The sequence below is a fragment of the Lithobates pipiens genome, unplaced genomic scaffold, assembly GCF_037356315.1.
Source record: "Lithobates pipiens isolate NorthernLeopardFrog02 unplaced genomic scaffold, aLitPip1_a1.2 Scaffold_8, whole genome shotgun sequence".
NCBI classification, from domain to species: domain Eukaryota; kingdom Metazoa; phylum Chordata; class Amphibia; order Anura; family Ranidae; genus Lithobates; species Lithobates pipiens.
Genome location: NW_027507903.1, coordinates 416,056,464 through 416,081,555, shown reverse-complemented (window position 1 = coordinate 416,081,555; position 25,092 = coordinate 416,056,464). Strand labels below are relative to the sequence as shown.

General features: G+C 41.7%; 1 protein-coding gene across 6 annotated transcripts in view; it reads right to left on the bottom strand.

Moving 5' to 3' along the window:
• Positions 1-25,092, bottom strand: part of LOC143964452 (protocadherin gamma-C5-like) — a 568,154-nt gene that overhangs the window by 423,024 nt on the left and 120,038 nt on the right. The window lies entirely within an intron of this gene.

The window sequence follows — 25,092 nt, the reverse complement described above, 5'->3', positions numbered from 1 at the left end:
CCTCCTTGCTGCAGTGGTTTTGCTAAAATCTGTAATTCCATTCACATGTGTTTCTTGCTTCTGGCTTCACCTATGGATGTCCCCTGCTCCACTGTAGATTTAAATCTTTTTGTTTTCAATCACTTCCTGACCTACCTCTCAGTTTTCTTCCCTATATAAGACATGCTCAGTGCATCCCGAGTTGACTGAGCAATGTCCAAGTTTTCTGAGCTCCTGTCTGTATATAGTACTTGTATTCAGAGTCTGAGCTCCTATGTACTGACCCCGGCTGTGTATATCATTTTTTCCTTGCCTGCCCTGACCTCAGCTTGTTTCGCATATCCTCTTCTGTCCCCTGCCATCTGTACTCTGCATACATGAGTTGTCTCCATATCGTCAGCTGGGCGTACCTGGGAGGAAGCGACCTGGTTCCAGCTTGCTGCAAGTTAATCTCTGCTATTAGGGGCCCAGGTGAAGAAGCAGGCTAGGGCTCAGGCTCCATTCACACCTGACCTATTTGAAATTACAGAAAATTGAGGGACGCTTGTGTGATTCCATTACTTCCTGATGACACCCCAATCTCAGTACGCATTGTGGAAGCTTTTTCTGAGCGACAGCATCTCATGTTGCGATGTGCCGCTATTGCATGTAATAATCCCTGTAAAATTATGCCATGATTAGGGTATCATTGAGAAGTGATGGCATCGCACAAGCGTCCCGCGATTTGCACTCATGGGCAGAATCGTGGCAATTCAGCCCGCCATTCGGATCACTTAGGTGTGAATAGAGCCTTAGACTGCACTCCTTGGGGTTCCCCAAGTTGGCATTTTAGAGGGGCACATTACCACAGAAACCTGATACCTGTATTCTGGTAAAATTATATTTTGTCCATAGCTTTGAAAAGAAAATGTAGATGTATAGTGGTGTGCTGTCCACATAGCAAGTAATTACTTTAACATTTACTGTATATAATTACACAAGCTGCCTTCTTTTTTCTTAAAACGATATATCTGTTGATCCTGGATTAGATGTCACTGGTACAAAATAGGCTTTACACAAAGAAAATGTACGAGCAGCAAGAAAATTCCTCTGTCAAAATTGGCAATTGATGCTGCAAGCAAAACATACCTATGAACACCTTGTGAACTCTCCATGGACTCTAGTCTATGGCCAAGTAGCACCATGGCAAGAAACTATGTACATGGAAAAAATGACAAGTGTAAAAGGGTGCCCCAAAAGTTACTTTTTATACGAGCCCTTTTTGAAAATATTTTATAATTCTTATTTTTTGCCTGATTACAGCTGTTACTTGTTCTAGAATATACATGCATCATCACAGACACAAAAGTTGGGTGACTTGTAAACTCCAAAGAATGCTCATTTATACCCAAGATTTCATGATTTTGTAATAAAGCACATGCAGTTTAACCAATTAATTTTTTGAAAAAGGCTAAACTATAGACACTGTGTTCCAAAATCAATATCCCTCCAGAGTAACATTGAAAAAGGAATTTATGTAATATGTTGTTTTACTAGTTCATGTCTTAGCCCTTGTACACACGGTCGGAGATTCCGACAACCAAATCCGTCGGATATTGTTTTATATCATTGGATATTTTGTCCGAAACTGTTGCATACAGTTGGACAAAGTTGTCGGAAAATCCGACATGATGACGTTATTTCGTTACGACGGGACTACGTTCACGCTAGTAGCCAATAGCTTTGGTGTAGGAATTTGATCTGAGCATGCGTGGCACTTTGTCCGATTGGAATTCTCTACACATGATCGGAGTATGTCCAATCGGAGCATTTTGTTGGAAAATTTTACAACAAGTTGGAAAACTTGGTCCGTCGGATACTCCGACGGAAATAGTCCGATGCAGACCACATACAGTCGGAATATCTGACAAAACGGTCTGATCGGACACATTCTGTCGGAATCTCCGACCGTGTGTACAAGGGCTTACACCTGTTATGGCCTTATGTACAAGGTACATTTACACTATGGGCTTATTGATTCAACTATAACCTTTTCTTTACTTAAAATAAAACAAAATAACAAAAAAATGTTTTACTATAGTCTACAATTTCTTCTTTATAAAATGACAGTATTTTTTTTTCCAATTTTTTTAAAGCTCCACTAAAATGTAAATTTTTTTTTAAAAAAATGTAAAAAATGAAATTTTAACTTACAATTTAAATTGTACTCTTTTTTAAACAATATCAGAAGAAAAAAGATTTATAAGGAACGATGGAGAGGAAGGCATTAATTAGGGATTAGGGTTACATAAGGGCTACTTAGGAGTTAAATAGGAAACCATTTTAATATGTGTATTAAGCTTGCAAAGTCCTTTTAACTGAATTCACATGCAGATCAAAGGTAACCTCCTTGATCTGCTATAAATAAACAAAAAAGTTATAATGAAGTAATAGCATTTCATCACAGGATCTCCCCTTGACAGTAAAGATGCTGTTCTGAGTGTCTGTTGACACCATTGACACTGGAAGGGAAAAGAGCATCTGCACTGTCAAGGGGAGATCCTGTGATGAAATGCTATTACTTCATTATAACTACACACACCTAAAGTATTTCAAGTATGTTTTTTGGGGCTTGTGTAGCAGGCTTGAGTGGTTAAAAATATTATACAAATAAATTCTACATCATCTATATAGCCTACTGTAAGTCTATAAATCTTTGTCCTTAAAAAAGGGCATAAAAAAAGAGAAACAAAACAACTTAAAAAAAAAGTTTGAACATTGCAAAAATTGTAATTGCAGTGACTTAAGCTGGCCATAAATTATACAAATTTCTTTAGATTTACCATTAATTGTGTACTGTAGTGCAAGGGGGTTCATAATTGCATACAAATTGAAATTGTTTAGGTTTGACCTCATTTCATATGGTTTTGCTAAATCTTAAAGAAAATAGTTTAATGTATGGCCAGCCTCAAAGTTCAATGTGTAAAGTTTTTTGTTTTTTTTTAATGCATTTTGTATATATGTTCATATATATGTCAGACTGACATTTAAAAAATATATATAGGAGAACGCATGCGCGAGAGCTCCGCAATGGCTGCCTGAGCCGAGAGCTCCACTCCACCCTGGACCGCCAAGCAGCACAGCGCACGATACAGCCCCCTGAGGTTATCCCTGCCACAACACTGGACCCCGGGGAAACGAGAGAACGCACTCAGATGCCGGGTCCCCCCGCTAGACGAGACCTGGGCCCACAATTCGATAGTGCGGAGGAGCACGGGTGTACCAAGATGGCTGCCGCCACCGCCGCAATACAGCCACACACGGCCCACTCAGACAGGCCTCAGGATTCCAGGCAAGTCTTAACCCCGGCTATCCTGACTTACTCCCAAGCAGCCCAGGGTGGCCCACACCATTCCCAGAGGTCCTCCAACGGCCCCCATTCACCACAGGCTCCATCTCCAGCCTCCGCCGAGTCGCTGCTGAGCCGTCACATGGAGGAGTACTCTCTCTCCTGCGGGACCCCCCACACCCCATCTTCAGGGGTCTGCATCTCCCTCCTATTCCATGCAAGACATATCAGCACTCCAGGCTGACCTCTTTTCTAAATTCTCTGAACTTCTGGACAGAGGCCTATCAACACTGCGACCCAAATAGCAAATAACATTAGATCTGACTTTGCCAATCTGTGGACCAGAATAGAAGCCATAGAAAACAAAATGGATAGTACGGTCGCCAGAACCAACCAGCATGAAGCACATATCAAAACCTTGCAAGACCAGCTGGACATAGCCATTGCACGGATTGATGACCTCGAAAACAGGTCCAGGAGGTACAACTTCTGAATCCGTGGTCTCACCAAGAGACATAATCGCCAAACCCCACTTCTATGCAATCAAAGAGGAAGTCATGCGGCAATCAAGAGCAAAGCCAAACCTACAGTACCAGGGTCACCGCATACAAATCTTTACTGATCTGGCTCCCTCCACTATCCAAAAGAGGAGATCTCTCAAACCACTGCTGTTGGTACTAACCCAGCAGGAGATTAAATACCACTGGACTTTCCCATTCGCAGTGAAGTTCTCCTTCCATGGGAAAACTCATGAATTCTCCAACATCCAGGATGGCGAGAAGCTCTTCCTACAACTAAAGTTGATATTGCAGGAAGCGCCCATGGACTTCGCCGCGACCTCTGCTGGATCCGCCAAAAGACCCCCCGACCAGTCCTGTCTCCCCTCTTTGAAACAATGGACGCTCTAACAAGAGCAAAGAAGAAGGACCCCCTTGAAGAAGCAGCCCTACGTTGTTTTCCCCTTTTCCCCTCTGTGGGCAATCCCCTTTGGGCAGATGACGGAGCTAGTAGCTCCTCACCTATATCTATTTAAAGTTACACCCCAGTTCTTTGCTCCTCCACGGTTTCACAAATTTCCATTTTTACCAAGGACCTTTTTGGTCTGGTCAGACTATAAAAAAAAAAGCGTGGCCGTACTGGTCAAGCGGCCTGGAGAGAGCCGCATACTGGGCCCGTGGCCTACCTTGGCTCCGGTTGGTATCCCTGCCCGTCCTTGGGCTCCCAGAGGATACTTGGACTCATGGTTCATACTGGCAATGAAGGACAATATGATTGATTTCCAATCTTTATAGATTATAGTAATCGCAGGCCGTAGGAATACTTTGGGCAGGCAGGCTGCTGGGAAGCGATCTCATGCACCCACCGCTTTCAGGGGTCTCCTTCCCTCTCCCTCCCTCCTTGACGGGGGGGCGAGGGGTCCACGGGGAGCCTTTGGGCTCAGGGAACAACTGACCGGGGAGGGAGAAAGAGGGAGAGAAAAAAAATGTAATCTTATATTTTTTCTTTTTTTTTTCTTTTTTTTCCTTCTCTTTTTCTCTCTCTCTCCTTTTTCTAGGCTCGCACATTGAGTCTGGTTTTCTCTAGCTGTTTCTAGCAACTGTTTTATATTTTGATGTAAGGAAGAAGAGAAAAAAGGGGTATAACACTGGAAACTCTACATGATTTTTTTTTGTGCTAAGGTTATGTTGTATTCATTGATAGATACAAAGGTCCGGGGTGGTCCCTATGCACTCTCACCCACTTCCTGTGTTTCTACGACATGGGTAGTTGGTTGGCCCCTAGGGCCGTCCGATGTGTTCGGGACGATGTCCGACGGGTCCCTGCCCATCCGCACACCGTTGGTCTTCTCAGAAGATGTTTCTTTTTGTTGTATATACCCCTCCCCTTTCTTCCCTTATTAATCCTCTTCTCTTTTCAAGCATGTCTTCAGATGAATAGCCTTCCCAGGTCCCAGGACTCCTCCATCCAACACAACCTACACGGTTCTTCCCATCCAGGCAGAAGACGCCAAAGGGTAAGTGGCTTTGTGCATGTGGACATTCCTCCCCTCTGCTCCAATGGCTCACAATCCCCCCATCAGAATGGATCTCAGGCTAGCCACACACAATGTCCAGGGCCTAAATTCCCCTAGGAAATGGAGAGTAGCCTTTGAACACTACCAAGCTCAAAAAATAGATGTGGTTCTATTGCAAGAAACGCACTTCCCCATTCGATACAAACCCAAGTTCATACACTCTTTTTATCCAACTTTTTTTTGGCAAATGCACCTAACAAAACTAAAGGAGTAGCTATACTCTTCTCCAAGAATTGCAACTTCACCCACACCTTTGACTACAGGGACCCAGAGGGTAGATTTATACTTGTAAAGGGTACGTTTGAAGGAATACTATACTCCATTGTCTCATATTATGCCCCTAATAAGGGACAAGCTAAATTCTTTCAGACTCTCCTTTCGACCATAGGTCCGCTCCTGGAAGGTAAAGTCATTATGGGAGGGGATGCCAATGTCGCTTTTGACCAGGGCTTAGATAAGACAAAACCCCTCAAAGACCAGATGATGCGACCCACTAAGATGAGCAACAAAATAGCCCAAATTCTCCACACCAATGGCTAGTGGATATCTGGAGGGAACTAAATCCTAAGAGCAGAGATTATACTCACTATTCCTCCCCTCATCAGTCTTATGCGAGCATCGACCATATCCTTGTCCCTCCCTCTCTAATCCCCCTGACTCTCAAAGCTACTATAGTAGATACAGCCTGGTCAGACCACTCTATGGTCCTTCTTTCTTTGCACAACGTTCCTCACTAACATGAGAGGAACCCATTGGCGTCTCAATGAATCACTCCTCAGTAACCCTGTGCATGTCAAGTCCATAGCTGATTCCATTAAGGAATATTTTTGCCTTAACACGACAGACGGCATCTCCCTGGAAACTCTCTGGGCGGCCAACGAGGTTACTGTAAGAGGTGAGTTAATTAGACTAGCAACTCAACTTAAAAGGCAATGTCAGATAGACATTCACAAACTAGAATCCAAGTTTGCAGAATTGAAAACTGAACACAAAAAGGCCCTAGCTGACCAACTAGACGCAACCAGACTGGAACTTAATCTGATTTTGACAGCTAAAGCAGAGAAACATATTAGATGGAGTGGGGCCAAATATTACCTTCACAAAGATAAAATAGGATCTATGCTGGCCTCCAAACTCACCCCAAAATATCGCAAGCATACTCTCTACAAAATTAGGGTTGCTGAACAGCCCCCCACTGTCAACCCTACTAAAATCCTGCAGGCCTTTCATGAGTTCTACTCTAAGCTGTATAGTCCTACCTCGACGAAAAAGTGCCCCAAACCCGCCTCCTTTATACAGAACCTCCACATACCCTCCATTTCCCAGGAACATAAAGACCTAATGGAGGATGCTTTCTCGACAGAAGAGGTACTGGGGGTGATCAAGGGCTTGAAGTCAGGCTCAGCCCCAGGGCCGGATGGTCTCTCAGCACCATATTATAAAACATTCAGGGAAATATTGGCCCCCCACATGGCCACATTTTTCAACTGCAAAATGGAGGGTTCCCCCTTAGACCCACACCTCAACACAGCCTTTATTACCGTAATACCCAAGCCTAACAAAAATCACGAGGACGTAGAAAACTACAGACCCATATCACTAATCAACAATGACTTTAAAATTCTGACCAAAATCTTAGCTAACCGACTCGCCACCTTCATCAATTGCTATGTCCACAAAGACCAAGTGGGATTCATCCCAGGCAGACAGGGACCAGATCAAATTAGGAAAGTGCTTGCCATAGTCTCCCTCCTCCAGTCTGGCTGGGCAGGTAATCACAAACAAGAAGTGATGCTCTTGTCCTTAGACCTGCATAAGGCATTTGACTCCAATGACTGGCAATACATCTTCACCCTACTTGACACTTGGGGCTTCGGGACACGCTTTAAGGGGTCCTTATACTCCAACCCGAGGGCAATGACCCGACTACAAGGCCAACTTAGCATAGCCAGGGGCACTAGACAGGGCTGCCCCTTTCCCCCTTAATCTTCGCGATGGCGATAGATACTATAGCAATTGCCATTCACTCCAATCCCAACATCCAAGGCATGACAGGCGAGACACAAACCCACAAATGTGGATTATTTGCGGATGATATGCTCCTCTTTCTTACTTCCCTGATCACTTCCCTACCAAATTTATGCAAACTCCTAAAAGAGTTCTCGGTTATCTCAGGGCTAGAGGTGAACTACTCAAAATCCCACACCCTCAATATCTCACTCAGGTCAGAAACTATGACAGCTCTTCAGAGCACCTTTCCTTTTAAGTTGAGTGATTCCTCCATCGAGTACTTGGGAATCAGACTCACCGCCAAGATAGAACAACTTCCCCCCTATGTATCGCAAGCTGGAAGCAGACCTAGGACAATGGTCTAAGGGGGAGATCTCTTGGTTGGGTAGAATCCACTCTATAAAAATGACTCTGCTCCCAAGACTTCTCTACCTCTTCAGAGCCCTCCCGGTAAACATTAAATTGGACCACCTAAGGGCCTTTCAGGGAAAAGTTAACAAATTCATCTGGGGAGGAAAAGGACATCCCACAAAAAATTCCTCTACATCACGAGATCTCAAGGGGGCATGGGACTTCCTCGTCTTCTATGGTACTACCATGTAGCGAGATTAGCGCAGCTATCCACTGTTTACAACAGATGAGAAAAACCCCGATTGGGTTCAATTAGAGAGGCAGGCAGTACCAGCCTTCACGCTTGACTTCTTGCTATGGTCCTCTCCCAGAGACCGCCCTCCAATTCTCTCCCCAATCCTGTCACAATCAATGCAGCTATGGGACAAGTTGAGAGTCAGTCCTAACTTGACCTCGGACGTCAAGCCACTGGCACACATTTTTAACAACCCAGATTTCCCCCCAGGCCAGGACATCAAGGCCTTTAGATGGTGGCTTGACAAGGGTTTGTATCGAATTGTTAATTTCTTCACCCCGATTTCCCTGGAGTTTTGTGTGGACAAGCTTGAGATGCCACCTTCAGAACCTTTCAGGTACCACCAGATCCGACACTTCTTACATAAAATCTGGAAAAGAAAACCGTCCCCACCCTGTTTCACGTTGGACGAGTTGTGGTGTGGGCAGGCCACGGAGCAGAGGGAGGCAGTCTCAGTTATATACCAGTCACTTGCTCACCAACCAAATAAAACTACATATATGTTAGCATGGGAGAACGAAATCTCAATAAACTGGAAGGTAGAGAGATGGCAGGCTTCCTTAGCCAGAGCCTTCAGGGGCATCAGAAATATTTCATTAATATAATCTAGCCTCAAGGTCCTGACCAGATAGTACCTGACCCCTGCTAGATTGTCCAAAATGTACCCCACAGAAGACCCCAGATGCTTCCGAGGCTGCCAGTTAATAGGCTCCATGGCTGACATCTGGTGGGAATGCCCAAGAATAAGGTCATTCTGGAACAAAATATTCTCCCTAATTCAAAAAATCATGAACCTTCCTCTGCCGAGAAGCCCAGCCATCGCTCTACTTAATGCTAACCTTCCCAAGGCATCGAAATATAATTGCAAACTAATACATTTTATCTTCTTGGGAGCTAGGATGACAATAGCCAAGGCATGGGAACTCCCCAGGGTTTCCTATAAAGCAGCTATAGGTAAAATTTCCTGGATAATGTTGCAAGAGAGACTAACCAGTATTTTACTGGATTCCACTGCCCAGTTCGAAGCCACTTGGGAGCCCTAGGTCCATCACCTGGGCATCTCCCTTATACCAGGAGGGATTCCTTAACCTCTTCCGTCCTCTCCTGGCCGGGGAGCTCCTCGTCTGTTGACATGCTCATCTAACTTCATTCCTTATCCCTTTCCCCTCTTACCCTACTTCCCTTCTTCTTTTTCACAACCCTCCAATCAACCCTCATACCTTCCGGAGAAATTCTTCGGAACTTTAACAAACTCATACTATGTTCAGAGGGCTAAGTAGTAGGAGATTTATAAATGGGCTCCAAAACCTTCGGCTCATCCACTGATATCAAGGGCCTTCACACCTGGGGGGGGGGGGGTCGGGGGACCGATGGGATTTTGCCTAGCACAGTATGCTCCCTTTAGGGGTGCGGGTGTAGCCCCGTTGGTCTCTGAGGTGATTCCTGTTTGGGTCAGGTCTGGAAAGCCGGGGCAGAAGGAGTTCAGATAGTTATTTAGAACATAGCCACACAGTATTGTTTGACCTGTCAGTCCTGGCTTGGTACTCTTTCTCCAACGCCTGTCATGCTGTTATTGTATATTGTTGTTTGTAAACTCAATAAAACACTTTGAAAGTTAAATTTATATATATATATATATATATATATATATATATATATATATATATATATATTGATTAAATATAATGGAGCTTTGAATCAGATAGGAGAAATGTGCCATGAACAATGTATAATGACCTGACACAAAACATCAGCTGCTTTAATGCCTTAAAGCTGTTGTTCTCCATGCCAAGAAAATGGAACTATTGTCTCTTTAAATTCACCAACATTTACTATAATTAGCTGTTTACATATTTAATTTTGAACTATTATATATATCTTCATGGATACATTTACTACTAAACCGACTAAGCAAATTTCCAAGTAACACTTTATCCACCCACTCTATTTACTAAAACTAGGGAGTACTGACACTCTCTTTACACTGCACTACACTGAAACTATCTGAGCTGTCCCTACTCTACACTAATGTATGTATTAATGACACTGTCTTACTACACTACAGTGAAACTATCTGAACTGTCCCTATTCTACACTAATGTATGTATAAATGACACGGTCTCACTACACTACAGTGAAACTATCTGAGCTGTCCCTACTCTAGCTGCACACTATGCATAGCTCAATGATAGTCCTCCTTGCTAAACTCACATTATCCCTAGACTGACACTAAACTAATATTCTACACTGCCACTGACAACTGAAGCAAAATTGCACACTATAGAACACTAACCAACTAATAGCACTGAGCAGAGCCCTCCTCTATCTCTCTCCATGCTGAATTCACACTGAAAATGGCTGCCATTGAAAGAATACTTTTATACTGTCAGGCAGGAAAGAGCCATGATTGGATAAAGTCATGATGACAGTGTCCAATCATAACTCTGACAGTGCTCTGTGCCCTGATTGGCTGAAGCTTTCACTGCTTCAGTCAATCAGGGCTTGCAATGCACTGTTCAGCGCCGCGATGCATTGTGGTCGGTTCAGGGGGGGCAAACAAACTGCAGAACAACCCGTTTGTTCGGCTGTTTACCGAACGACCGAACAGCAAAAGTTCAGCCCGAACTTATGCCCAGGCCGAACCGTTCACCCATCCCTACCAGATGGGACTCTGCTGCTAATGATCCTAAGGACAAGGAACTCGTGGCGAGGCTGCTGTTGCAAATGGAGATGCTAATTATTCTGGAAAGGGTACAGGTTGCTTTATTCAGCTTAATGGCCTGAGGTCTATGGATGAAGACCGTGAGTCTACAAGAAAGTAAGAGTGTTATGAATTCCTTACCTCTCTCTCTCTCTCTCTCATGTGTTGCTGTGAGAAAAAAACATCTTTCCGTTTTAAATATTCTTTATTCATTTTCTTCATTATTTTACAAAATACAACCTTTATAAATATATCACCAATTTTTTCGTTTAAAAAAATAGAGCACAGCAGAAGAGAATAGTAACAATAAACAGCTCTTTCTCAACTTTAACAATAATCCTTCTTACATCTCGTTCTTTTTTTCACCCATTCAGCCATTTTTCTTCTTGGTTCCCTTTCCTTCCTTTGGTCAATCTCCCCTCCCTCTTAACTGTTCTATATCTTCCCCCTTTCTTTCCTTCTCTCTCATCTCCCTTTCTTAGATCCGTTCCCTATTGTTTTCAACTCCTGGCTTCCCTTCTCCTTTTTGTTCATCTTCCTGCATTCCTACACTGGGTATCTCATCTTGTCCAACCATGGTTTCCACATTTTTTTAAATTCTTTTAAATTTCCTCTCCTCATATATACTACCTTTTCCTTCCATACTGTTTCTGTAATTAAATTCACCCAGTCTACTACCGAGGGGGGTTTCTCTGCCTTCCACCTCTGCGCTATTATTTTTCTTGCTTGGAACATACACCTCAATACTGCTTTAATTGTATAAGATGATCCTCCTATTCCCTCAACCAGACCCAGCACACATAATCTGGGGTCCCCATTAACTGCCAATCGAAATGTTTCATACAGAATATCAAGCATCTCTGACCAATAGCGAAACAATTTGGGACACCTCCAGAACATGTGTGCCAGGTCCCCAGTATCCTGACATCTGGGGCACTTATCATCTGCTCTCCACCCAAAGCTAAACAGTCGCTTTGGTGTATAATATGATCTATGTAACAGCATCAGATGTGAGACCTTCTGTGCGGGCGAGACTGAGATCAGATGTCCTCCCTCCAATATCCTCATCCACTGCTCATCCGAAAATGTTCCAAGTTCCTCCTCCCATTTCCCTCTTCATTTAAGCTTTTCCGGGCTTTCTATATTCCCTTCACATATGCATGGGTAAATTTCTGCTATAAATCCTCCTGCCTTTTCTTGGGAATTTAGTCTATAATAGAGAGGGGAGTTGCTCCAAGCTGGTCCTTGTTTATCAAATTGTTTATCTAAAGCATGCCTAATTTGTAGGTATTTATAGAATGAGTGTTTTGGTATATCAAATTCCACTCTCAATGCATTAAATGTTTTTAATGTGTTTCCTTCATATAACTGGGCCAGCTTGTCTATCCCCTTTATTTCCCAGTCTCTATATCTTCCTATCATTTCCAATTCCTGCAAATTCAAGTTATTCCATAGAGGGGTGTATTTAGTCACACCTCCTAAACCCTTTACTGCCTTTACTGCCTTCCACACTTTTAAGGCTAATTTTATTGTGGGTATTCTATGAGTAAATCAGTTTACCTCCAGTACTTCTACTATTGTCTTATGGAGTGTCCCTGCGGTCACTAATACCTTATTTATTCCTTCTTCACCACCCTTACTTATTCCCAAATGTTGCAATTGAGCTGCTAAAAAGTAGCTCCTTGGGTGCGGCACTGCCACCCTCCTTTCCTAGTTGGTAACTGCAGGGTTTGTAAGCCAATCATTGACACACCTCCTCTCCATATAAGTTCTCTAAATAATGCTTCAATTTTTTTAAACCATTTTTATCTATCCATATCAGGGAGTTATGCAGCAGATACAATAGCTGAGCTATCAAGTTGCATCTCCCTGCGACTGATAGCGGGAGTCTCTTCCAAATTTTGATTTTACGTTTAAATTTGGCTATCAGTGGGACTATATAATCGCTAATATATTTATTAGGATCTCTTTTTATATATGTACAAACACAATTTTTTTATTTTTTTTTCAAAAGAACATTAATTCCAAGATGGTCAGGGCAGATTTAGCACAAACGAGGCTTTCATTGGTAAACTTAATACATTTACACTTGTTGGTGTTTTTATTTTTTTCTGTATTTTAAGTTTTTTAATGCATAACATATTTTTATTTTTAATACTGCCTGAAAGTGTCAGTGTTCACCTGCAGACTACAGGCTTTATTTATTTTTTCATTGAAGCCTCCAGCTTTCATACGACCATAGTGATTGCATGATCAGGAACCATGCTGACTAGTTACCAATTGACAATGGGGGCGATGGTGGCAGCTAGGATGGAAAGCCCCCAGATGCAGTGTCAGCTAGAAACTCTGACATTTTTTAAATGTATACCCAGCATAGCACATGCAGGGGAACATATACACAGTATACAGCCGATGGGTGGGAAGAGGGTTAATGAACAATTGTTGCTCTATAATTAAGCAACTTGAAAAGATTTCTCAGAGTTAATATCACAGTGGTGAACTGATAAGGCATGAATATGGTTAAAACTACAATATATATTTTGCTACTAATTGGTAGTGGTCAGAAAAGGAATTTCTATCAAAGCCTAATTAGCAGCAGTGTTTTACAGTTTTAGACACTTAAGAAAGCAATATTTTTAGGCAACCACACATGAAGTTAAAGTGACACCACCTAATAGCCAACACAGTAATTTGTTTTTTTCTAGCCAATGGATGTTTGTTACTTTAACTGCATTTTCCTCTTTAAGCAGACTGTGCTTCTAAAATTGAATTATTGCTTCTATGCTTTGACTGTTATGAAATCTGAAATAATACTCCCTTACCTGTTGAGCCTGATCAATTGAAATTTCAGAATCTTCTGTATCAATGAGATTCTCTGTGGGTACATTCTGAACTGGCTTCAGGTAAGCAATTTCATTCCGCTTTGAGTCAAGAGTCACACACACATCATAAGAGAATGGAAAAGGTAGACTTGTATCACTGATCTCAGATGGACATCCCAGTGTGAATTGAGGGTACACATTCCCACCAAGAGATCTTAAAGATGTTGGACTGTTTGCTTTTCTAAATTTAAAAATCAAAGTAATCACCACTGTTATGATGAAAAAAAGAGAAATAACAGCAATGAAAACTATTAGATAGAATGTTACATTAGTTGAGGATTCTGAAGTACTTGGTTGCCGTCTTATCTCTGGTACAACTTGCTGAAAATTTTCTGCAACAACTAAGCTTAAGGTCACAGTTGATGATTGGGATGGAACCCCATTGTCCTTTACAAGAACCACAATCTTTTGTCTCAAAGACTCTGTGTCTGGAAAGTCTCTTCCTACTCTGATTTCACCAGTATGTTGACCAATTATAAATAGTGATGAATCAGGAACCTGTAATAAGTGATAAGAAAGCCAGGCATTGTGTCCAGAGTCAGCATCAATCGCAATCACTTTCGTCACCAGATAACCTTTCTCAGCAGAACGAGGGATAAATTCAAATAAAGCTGATTCTCCAGTGTCTGATGAGGGGTAGAGAATCTTAGGAGCATTATCGTTTTTATCAACTATACATATCTTCACTGTCGCATTACTACTTAGAGGAGGATTTCCACTGTCTTTGGCCATCACCTGGAACTGAAACTCCCGCAACTGTTCATAGTCAAATGATCTCTGAGCATAGATAATTCCAGTAATTGAGTTTATGGAAATATAAGATGATACTGGGATACCATCAACGTTATTACTAAGGACAGAGTAACTAAGTTTAGCATTTTCATTGACATCACAGTCTGATGCATGAATTCTGTGTATAGAGGTCCCCTGTGCGTTATTCTCTTGGATATAGACAGTATAACTTGATTTTTCAAAAACAGGAGCATTGTCATTTACATCCAAGACAGTGAGCTGAATGGTTTTGTTGGTGTACAGTTGAGGTAATCCATTATCCACGGCATTAATTGTTATGTTGTAGTGGGTATTGTTCTCTCTATCAATATTTGAAGTTGTAATTAGTTTATAATAATTAGCAGAAGATAATATTAATTTAAATGGTATCATGTTGGATACTTCACAGACGATCTCTCCATTCACTCCACTGTCTACATCATGAACATTAATTAATGCTACAATTGTATCTGGAGGAGAATCCTCTGGAATTGTAGATGAGAGAGAAGTGACTAAAATCTCAGGAGCATTGTCATTCATATCAACAACCAGTACTAAGACTTTGCAAAGACCCGCAAGACCTCCACCATCTTTGGCTTCCACAGTTAGTTCATATCTTTTTTTCACCTCATAGTCCAGAGTTCCTATAACTTTAATATCTCCATGTACTGGATCTATTGTAAAGACTGAATAAATGCTTTCTGGAATATCACGAAATAAATATGTTATTTGTGCATTCGAGCCTTCATCTTCATCTTCAGCCTTTAGTTGGAGAACCAAAGAATTAACTGGTATATTTTCATTTAGGCTGATCTTGTAAGTGGCTTTATTAAATCTTGGGAAGTTGTCATTTATATCAAGAACTATAATTTTTATAAGAGCAGTGCCACTTTTAGGAGGCTGTCCCCCATCTATAGCTGTTAGAACCAGTTCATAAATACTTTGTTTTTCTCTATCTAGAGGCTTCTCTAGTATGAGTTCTGGAGATTCAATTCCATCATCAGTCATTGTTTGACCCAGTGTAAAATATTCATTTACACTGATCATATAATTTTGTACAGAATTGGTGCCTAGATCCGGATCTTGTGCATGGCCCAATGAGATCCTTACACCAGGTAATGCAGCCTCACTAATACCTATGTCAAAAATATTTTTTGAAAAAGTAGGAGGGTTATCATTTATATCCTTAATGTCCACTTTAACTGTGTACAACTGTAAAGGGTTTTCAACCACAGCTTCAAAGCTTATCAAGCAGTCTTCTCTTATCTCACATAGCATTTCTCTATCTATTCTTTCTGCAGCATACAATTCCCCATTTTCTAAATTAACACTGAAATACTGTATTTTGCCTCTTGAGACAATATTGAAACTTCTGAAAGATAATTCATTTGCCTTCAGTCCCAGATCTGTTGCTATGTTCCCTATTGATGATCCTTGCTTCAATTCTTCAGGTATTGAATAGTAAATCTGTGCAGAAATATGCTCAAATATGAAGCAAAGAAAGAATACTACCTGCCAGTCCATTGCTTTCTGTCCATTGTTCTTCATATCCATAGTAGCTGATTTAGATTTCCTTTAATGATACCAAAATAGTACTGTAGACTTTAAAATTCCAATTTCCTTTCAGTAAATTGATGGGGAGTTAGTAAAAATCCTGTATTGCCTTGTGTTGCAGGCTTCTACTGTGACACATTAGTAGAAAGCAAAGCTCCTTGCACTAAGCTACAATATACAGGCACTCAGCACCACTTAGAGCTTTTTTAAGGAATTGCAGCAAAACTGTGTACAGAACATTTATGTGATTTCTTGCATTAGTATTTTAGCAACATTATGAGTATTTACTTATTGATATTACCTTTAAAAAGGGGGTTTTATTAGAATTATATTTATCTACAGAACATTTCATAAAATAGTATCTATAAATTAAAATAGCACAAACTTTTTTGTTACATATCATGCTTAGACATTTAATCATGACACTATGTTAACAGGATAATCTTAGTGGGACTACATGCTTTAAATATAATTAGTTGTATAGGAAAATAATGACAATGTTCAGCATATTTATAAAAAAAATAAACTGAAAAAATATATTGTAAAAAAAAATAGATCAGAACACCTGTGCTTTATAAAAAAAAAGATATATATATATTATATACCCGGGTCATGGCACGACAAATAAAATGTTATTTGATATTTTAAACATTTGAGAATAATTTTTTAAAGATTTAAAATCTTAACTGCAAACAGCTATTGCTTGCATAACGTTTGAAGAATCAGCTTGGGTGCCGATATCGCTGGATACCTGGACAGGTAAGTGTCCTTATATTAAAAGTCAGCAGCTACAGCATTTGTAGCTGCTGACTTTTAATTTTTTTTGGGGGGGGAGAGACTGGAGCTCTGGTTTAAAAAATATATATTGTGGTATGTGTTCTTCACTCACATAAGTACCCTCTGTTGTTCTCAGTCTCCTCCAAATATCAGTGTTTTTGTTGCTGCTGCTGTGATCCAACTTCATGCAACTAACTTGCATAGCTTGTTTAAAAAAACTGAAGTTAGGGGGAAAAGAGGAAGTTTGGGAGTGCATGGAAGATGTTACAAGAAGGCAGAAAAACAAAATAAAAAAATATGTAATAAAAAAAAGATTTACAGGGCTATTAAGTAGTACATGGGTATGGATTATTATTTTTAGAAAAAGGGTATTGTTTAGTGTCACTTTAGGGCAACCTATACAAGTGCCCAGTTTTCAATTCTGAATATTACACTTGCCAAATCTGAACAAGGAAACAAACCACAAGGTTTCCTTCTCAAAGTTGTTTATATTTACATTTTATAGCATTATATACGTTTTTTCTAGTGACTACACTTAGTAGCAACGGTATTTTTTATGTTTTAATCATGTGAAAATGAAATGCATATTCGATTTGTTTATGGTTTAATTGAGAATAAAAATAACGCAGAATCAAAAATCCTAGATCTATCAGTCATATTTAAATGAAGTAAATGTTTATATGTTTTATTATTATGTTACAATGAATGTCATAGTTATTATTAGACATGTCTTCTTTAAATATATTAGTAATAATAATGTCCACTAAATCGTAGCAGCAATACAAGCAGTAATTTAGAAGGAGGAGTTGCTGCCTTATGAGTTTACATGAAATCTCCATTGATAGCTGTAAAATATTGTAATTATGAATATATTTAATTTAGCTTGTATCTATGTAAGGCATAACATATTATCTTCACAGAAGTCTCTGTTAGAGCAGACAAGTTGGTGCCTAGGCTTGTGTATCAAACAATGGGACCCAAACCTCATTGTTCTACACATACTCATTTCAAAAGAACCCATCTTTTAATATGCAATGAGGGGCCATAGCCAGTCCAGCATGTATAATTCATCTCATTTAACCCAAATCATATCTGAGATATATTAAATCTCAAATATAGTATATGTGTAACACAGTCAGGAAAAAATAGGCTTTATACTCTGCAAGGGAATTTTCCCCAACGTTTAGTGAAAGAGGTGAAGCACTGCTGACTTCCATTATCCAATAATGTGCAAGCAAAAATGTGTTTTCTTTCCTTGCACAAGACTGGCTTTTCTATCCAAACTGTAAATACGAACTGGTGGGAGGAGCAAGAGAGAGCTAAAATATATAGTACTGATAAATAAATAAAAAAAAGTTAACAGGGGGAAAAAGGCACATCTTAATGTAAATATTCATGTTGAAAATATAATCCATGCAGTGAGAACAGATGCTAAGCCACTTTGCCTACAGTATAAGATCCAGTGGACTTGCCTATTGGTGGCTAAAAAGAAGAAGTGGTATACAAAGCATTAAAGCCTACTTCTACATAACAAATCATACTTTCCAAAGACCTTATGTAGACAGGCCTTATGACCCTATCTGACAGCACAATTGAGTGGCACCTATGCCACACCTTCTTCAACTTCAAATCCAAGTGAAGTGCAGTGGAGATATGTTAATTGAATAGCATGGGTCACTATACACTTTAACCAAACTGGTGCTTTAGAGTAAATGTTGATGAAAATGAACACATCCCATTAACTTACATCATTGTTTGGAAGATGCCCTAAACCTGATGGAGCACCCTCTGCTTAATGCTAGCAGATCCTGCAGTAAGTGGAGTTTCGGATAGCAAGACAGGTCTTAATATGGTCTATATACTTCACTTCTACCTCAGTTAAAGTAAAGAATCCCAACTAAAGTTGTATCAAAGCAGAGCTTAAAGTGCAAAGGGCGACTGTTAAATATTTCATGAAATTCTACTAACTGAGTTCATTCATAAAATTGAGTTTACTCTGCATAGCCCTTTTTTACCAAGAACATTCAAGTTTTCTCAAGATCATTAATTTCTTTCCAAGCATCTACCAGGGTATGGACATGAATGAAGGCATTAAGGTAATTCAGGAACTGGCTATAACATTGAGTCATTTATTGCGTTTTCCAGAAGAATAGAGACAACCATATCATCAGATTTACCGATGCAACTGATAAAACTGTGTGCCTAGATAAATAGAAATTTATGGTTTCTGTATATGAGTGGAATCTCCCATATCAGTCTGTGAAGAGATTCACGTCATCTATGGTACTTCCTGACCATTTATAATTATCTTGCATGGCTATTAAATGCATAATTACATTATTCAGAAAACACCAAATGGCTGTATGATATATGTTTATTTAGTCATAAAATATGAAGGGGTGTCACTTATATATAGTATATATTGAATTTTCATAACACATAAAAAATCGAATAAATAATGTCAGAAGCAGTCAACAGCACATATTTATTAAAAGCTCATGGCTCACTATTAAAGCCTCACTGATGTGATGTTTTATTTCCTGTCCACAAAAATAAGGAAAACTAAAATACTGGATGATACCTTGGGGTGATGAATACACCTAAAACTTTTACAAAAACAATAAAACTCATAAAATATAGCATGTCCTAAGAAAACTGGCACTAGCTAATTTAAAATGTTTTTTTTTTTTTAAAGGAATATAACCATACAATAAACGTTTTATTTGGCTGACAAAGTCTTCCTTTATAAAAGGCTTAAGGTAAATAAAAGGAGCAAAAATATAAAAGTGAGAAGAAAAAACAAAACTAATGCTTTATAAATTACAAATGTAGAGGGAATGTTAATATTACTGAATATTACTACTTTTATAATATTTCTGATAATATATGAAAAATGCTATGTCATTATGACAATTATGTAAATGAACTTACCCGTTCAGTGTGTTCATTTGTATCTGACAAAACCCCAGTCTCAATTAGATTGTCTGTAGGAACATCTTGCACTGGCTTCAGATAAGCAATTTAATTTTGCTTTGAGTCAAGAGTCACTCAAATATCATATGAGAATGGAAAAAGTAGACTTGTATCACTGATCTCAGAAGGACATCCCAGCTGAACTGGGGGTACACATTTCTGCCATGAGTTCCTAAAGATATTGGGATGTTTATTTTTCTGCTCTTCAAGATTGCTATGACCACTACTGTTACAGCAAAAAAAAATAGAAATCACAACTATGAAAACTATTAGATAGAATGTTACACTAGATGAGGATTCTAAAGGACTTGGTTGCCGTTTTATTTCTGGTACAACTTGTTGAAAGTTTCCTGCAACAACAAAACTCATACTTAGGCCGCGTACACACGGGCGGACTGTTCGCCCAACCTTGTCCGCTGAACAGTGTTTGGGCGGACAGTCCGCTCGTGTGTGGGCTTTCAGCGGACAGTTTGAGCGGACAGTTGGACGGACAAAGTCTTTCGGAAATTCCGAAAAACTGTCCGCTGAAACTGTGTTTGAGCGAACAGTCCGCCCGTGTGTGGGCCTGTCCGCTGTACTTTCGAAATGAGCGGACTGTTCCCGCTCGGAAAGTCCGCCCATTTCGAGCGCGTGTACAGGTAGGCGGGGCCCGCGAAGGAGACGTCGCGGGCTCCGCCGCCTGGAATGGGCTTAAAGGGGAACCCCAACGCCGAAAAAAATCGGCGTGGGGGTTCCCCCCAAGTCCACACCAGACCCTTGTCCGAGCACGCTACCCGGCCGGCCAGGAAAGGGGGGCGAGCGAGCGCGCCCCCCCTCCTGAGCCGTACCAGGCCGCGTGCCCTCAACATGGGGGGGTGCCTTGGGGAAGGGGGGGGCCGCGCGGCCCCCCCACCCCAAAGCACCTTGTCCCCATGTTGATGAGGACAAGGGCCTCTTCCCGACAACCCTGGCCGTTGGTTGTCGGGGTCTGCGGGCGGGGGGCTTATCGGAATCCGGGAGCCCCCTTTAAGAAGGGGGTCCCCGGATACCGGCCCCCCACCCTATGTGAATGAGTATGGGGTACAATGTACCCCTACCCATTCACCTGTGAAATAAAGTACAAATAAAAACACAACACAGGGGGAAAAAATATTTTATTGCACAGCCGGGGGTCTTCCGTCTTCGGGGGTCTTCTCGCCGGACTCCTCCGCTATGTGTGTGTAGCTCTTTTGCCAGCGGAGGAGTCCGGCTTTCTTCCTCCCCGCCGCCGGCCTCTTCTCCCGACTTCGGGGGTCTTGTCCCCCTCTTCGGTTCTTCTGCCGGGCCACCGCGCCTGGTCCGGTGGCCCGGTCTTCTGTCGCCGTCTTCCGTTCTTCTGTCGCCGCCTTCGGTTCTTCTGCCGGGCCACCGCGCCTTCTTGTAGCTCTTTTACAGGCGGTGGCCCGGTCTTCTGTCGCCGTCGCCGCCTTCCGTTCGTGTTCTTCTTCTTCTTCTTCTTCTTCTCCAGGCGATGTTGACACGTCGCTCCCTCCGGCCGGAATGCCAGAGCCGCCCTGCGCTGTGACTTATATAGTGACAATGGGGCGGGGTCACATGGTATATGTCACATGGGTTGATGTCACATGGTGACCCCGCCCCCTTACGATGTCATAGTCCCCATGTGACATCAACCCATGTGACCAACCCATGTGACATATACCATGTGACCCCGCCCCATTGTCACTATATAAGTGACCGCACAGCGCGTCCCCGGCATTCCGGCCGGAGAGCTCGTCGAGTCAACATCTCCAGGAGAAGAAGAAGAAGAAGAAGAAGAAGAAGAAGAAGAAGAAGAAGAAGAAGAAGAAGAAGAAGAAGAAGAAGAAGAAGAACACGAACGGAAGGCGGCGACGGCGACAGAAGACCGGGCCACCGCCTGTAAAAGAGCTACAAGAAGGCGCGGTGGCCCGGCAGAAGAACCGAAGGCGGCGACAGAAGAACGGAAGACGGCGACAGAAGACCGGGCCACCGGACCAGGCGCGGTGGCCCGGCAGAAGAACCGAAGAGGGGGACAAGACCCCCGAAGTCGGGAGAAGAGGCCGGCGGCGGGGAGGAAGAAAGCCGGACTCCTCCGCTGGCAAAAGAGCTACACACACATAGCGGAGGAGTCCGGCGAGAAGACCCCCGAAGACGGAAGACCCCCGGCTGTGCAATAAAATATTTTTTCCCCCTGTGTTGTGTTTTTATTTGTACTTTATTTCACAGGTGAATGGGTAGGGGTACATTGTACCCCATACTCATTCACATAGGGTGGGGGGCCGGTATCCGGGGACCCCCTTCTTAAAGGGGGCTCCCGGATTCCGATAAGCCCCCCGCCCGCAGACCCCGACAACCAACGGCCAGGGTTGTCGGGAAGAGGCCCTTGTCCTCATCAACATGGGGACAAGGTGCTTTGGGGTGGGGGGGCCGCGCGCCCCCCCCCTTCCCCAAGGCACCCCCCCATGTTCAGGGCACGCGGCCTGGTACGGCTCAGGAGGGGGGGCGCGCTCGCTCGCCCCCCTTTCCTGGCCGGCCGGGTAGCGTGCTCGGACAAGGGTCTGGTGTGGACTTGGGGGGAACCCCCACGCCGATTTTTTTCGGCGTTGGGGTTCCCCTTTAAGCCCATTCCAGGCGGCGGAGCCCGCGACGTCTCCTTCGCGGGCCCCGCCTACCTGTACACGCGCTCGAAATGGGCGGACTTGCCTCCGCCTTACGTGGGCGAGTCCGTTCATTTCAAAAGTTGAGCGAACTGTTTGCCCAACCTTGTTCGTCAAACAGTCCGCTCGTGTGTGGGCAAGTCCGCTCATGCAAATTTTGAGCGGACTGTTTGACAAACTGTTTGCCGAACAAGGTTGGGCGAACAGTCCGCGCGTGTGTACGCGGCCTAACAGTTGATGATAAGGATGGGACTCCATTGTCCTTCAAAAGAACCACAATCTTTTGTCTTATAGACTCCATGTCTGAAAGTTCTCTTCCTATTCTTATTTCACCACTGTATTGTCCAATGATGAATAAAGATGGTTTATAAACTTGATGTAAGTAATAGAAAAGCCAGGCATTGCGTCCAGAGTCAGCATCCACTGCAATCACTTTGGTCACTAGATATCCCTTTGCAGCAAAAGAGGGATACGTTCAAATAATGCTTATACCTCGGTGTCTGGAGATGGGTACAGAATCTTTGGAGCATTATCATTCTTATTAATGATACATATTCTCACTGTGACATTACTGCTTAAGGAAGGAGATCCACAGTCTTTGGCCATCACCTGGAACTGAAATTCCCGAATTGTTCATAGTCATATGATCTCTGAGCATAAATAATTGCAGTAATTGAGTTTATGGAAATATACGATGATACAAGGATTCCATCAATGCTATTACTAAGAACAGAGTATGTAATTTTTGCATTTTCATTGATATCATAATCCGATGCATGTGTACTATGTAAGTAGGTTCCTTGTGGGTTATTTTCATGTATATAGACAACATAGCTTTTTTTGTCAAAAATAGGAAAATTATCATTCACATCTGAGATAGACAGTTGGATGATTTTGTTGGTGAACAACTGAGGCAATCCATTGTCCATAGCTAAAATTGTTATGTTGTAAAGAGACCTTCTCTCTCTATAAATATTTGTGTTTGTCACAATTTATAATAATTTTTGGATGATGAGATTAGTTGAAAAGACAAAGCTTCTAAAATCTCACAGTTAACTTCTCCATTCTGCCCACTGTCCAAATAATGAACATTAATTATAGCAATTGTTGTATCAGGAGGAGAATCCTCTGGATTTTTTTCTGAGAGAGATGTAATTGTTATTTCCAGAGTATTGTCATTGACATTGATAACTTGTATTAAGACCTTACAATGAGCAGCAAGTTTTCCACCATCTTTTGCTTCCACAGTTAATTCATATCTGTCTGTATCTTCATAATCTATAAGCCCTTTTTGGAAGGTTGTCCACCATCCACAGCTTTAAGGATTAATTCATATATGTTTTGCTTTTCTTGATTCATAGCCTTTTCAAGAATAAGTTCAGGAAATTTGATTCCATCTGCAGTAATTTTTCTTCCAACTCAAAACATTTTTTTTCACTTATTGTATAGCTTTGCACAGAATTTGTCCCTATATCAGGATTCTGTGCATGTCCCAAAGCAAGATGTACTCTGGGTACTGTAGACTCACTTATCACTATTTCAAATACATTTTTGAAAAAACTAGGTAGATTATGATTCATATCCTGAATTTCAACTTTAATAGTATATAGATGTAAAGGATTTTCAATTACAGCTTCAAAACGTATTAAACAGCTCACTTTTAATCCACATATCATCTCTCTATTTATTCTATCTGCAACATACAGGTCTCCGTTTTCCAAATTAATACCAAAGTATTGCATTTTTCCTCTCAAGACTATATGAAAATTTCTTAGTGATAATTCCTTTGCCTTCAATCCCAAATCCTGTGCAAGGTTTCCTATTACAGATCCTTGTTTTAATTCCTCAGGTACAGAATAGTGAAGCTGGGCAGAAATAAAATGATATATAAAGGAAATGAGGATTAATACTACCTGCCAAGCCATGAACCTTCTGTTAATTTTGTCTTCAGATCCTTTATTAAGTGTTGTAGTAAATGGTGACAGAATGTTTTTAGTTCTTAGATGAAATGTGAAATTCTTGAGTTTTCCTTTTTTCAGAATAATATTCAAGAGTTGAAAGATAATGAGTAAGATCCCGTAATGTGTACTCTCCTTCAGGTTTATACTGTTTTGTTGAAGTACAAAATCCAGAATTCTATGTGCAGAGCTGCAATATACGATCAAGCAGAACCACTAATGCCGCGTACACGCGATCGGGCTCCTGCTGACTTTTTCTTCCCAAAAGTCCGGCGGACTTCAAAAGAAGTCTTCACCCCAGGACTGTGACATCATAAGAGGTGGGGTCACCATGTGACATCACCCGGTGACCCACACCCCTTATACCTATATAAGTCGCCACTCAACGCGTCCCTGCCATTACGGACGGAGAGAGCGTCGTGTCAACATTCAGAATAAGAGAAGAAGAAGAAGAAGTAGGAAGAAGAAGAGAAGAAGGGAAGAAGAAGGTGGCGATGACAAGACCGGGCCAACGCTAGTTAAAGAGCTGAAAGAAGATAGCGGAGGCCTGGCAGAAGAACTGAAGAGCAGGACAAGTACCCTGAAGTCAGATGAAGACTCCTGGGCAGTGGCGGCGACGAAGGAGATAGCAGAGGAGCCCGGCGAGAAGACCCCCAAAGTAAGAAGAAGACCCCCGGGGCTGATTAATAAACTACCTGTGTTGTGTTTTTTTATTTACTTTTTGCCCCCGGGTGAATGGGTAGGGGTACACCATACCCCATATTCATTCACATAGGGTGGGGGGG